Source organism: Geospiza fortis, unplaced genomic scaffold (assembly GCF_000277835.1).
Source record: "Geospiza fortis unplaced genomic scaffold, GeoFor_1.0 scaffold173, whole genome shotgun sequence".
Lineage (NCBI taxonomy): Eukaryota > Metazoa > Chordata > Aves > Passeriformes > Thraupidae > Geospiza > Geospiza fortis.
In genome coordinates, this window is record NW_005054334.1 from 5,413,893 (window position 1) to 5,414,983 (window position 1,091).

Sequence of the window (1,091 nt, forward strand, 5' to 3'; positions counted from 1 at the left end):
TTGAAATCCCGCGGCGACCTCTCCCTTGAGCTTCTGTCTTTGTCACGGGATGTTCGATCGCGATCTCTTGAACGCTCTTTGTCTCTGGAAGATCTTTCTTTAGAGGATCTGAAAAGTGCAGTGCATTTGAGAATTCAAGTTAGACATGAAGTAGTGAGCTATCGATCAGAACTTAGGTTTTATATTTTTCTTCTTTTTCCAGCCCAGCTTTAGATTTATATAAACAGAAGTGTATGAGAAGACACCAAATCATTCTACCCTTCTCCCTTTCCTACTTTAAATCCTACCTCAAAGTACTTGTCTTTTATCTACATTTATTACAGAGCCCAGATTAAGTTCAATGTGCTTCACTACATCTCTTACTTTCAGCCTCCACCTCCAAGTTTACATTAACTGGAGCTGAGTGGAAATTTCTCATCTGCAGTCTCTAGTTTAAGAACAGTGTCTAGCCTTTCTCAGACTATAAATTACAATCTTAAACACATTTCAAAACAGGAGTTTGCTTAAATGTAGTGGGAAATTAACTTGTATAATTCTGGAAGGGAGGCTCTATATGACAAATACAAACCAAATCTGGAATCTGTTCTACAATCATATTTTGTTTTAAGAATTAACCCTTGTGTGACTTTGAAAGGTTGGGGTAGTGTTCTTTTTTAGATATTTTACTCTGATAAATAGGCCTTTTCAAAACCTTTACGATGGAGACAGAAAAGACCTGTTTTATCAAATGAACTAGGTAGTTTTAAACTAAATTAGCTACCTGTATAGGAGAAAAATGGATTAGACATCCTCCTCTATATTCCCTTACAGATGCATTTAGGTCTGTTTTCGAAAAACATTCCATCTGTATTTTACCATGTACTGCAATCACAAAATGTTCTAATACAGATTTTTACAGAAAAATTTTAACAGCTAGCAAATAATTTCCTCGTTGAAAAACTTGGTACTCTGGACTGTGAGACTGTACTCTTTCAATTTACAGAAAGTTACTGTCACTTAACCTCCAAGCTTCAAAACTAAGGTGTGCAAAATCCTCTACTAATTTCCTTTTGTAAGCTTATAAAGAAGTGACCTTTCACATTAGTTGCTCG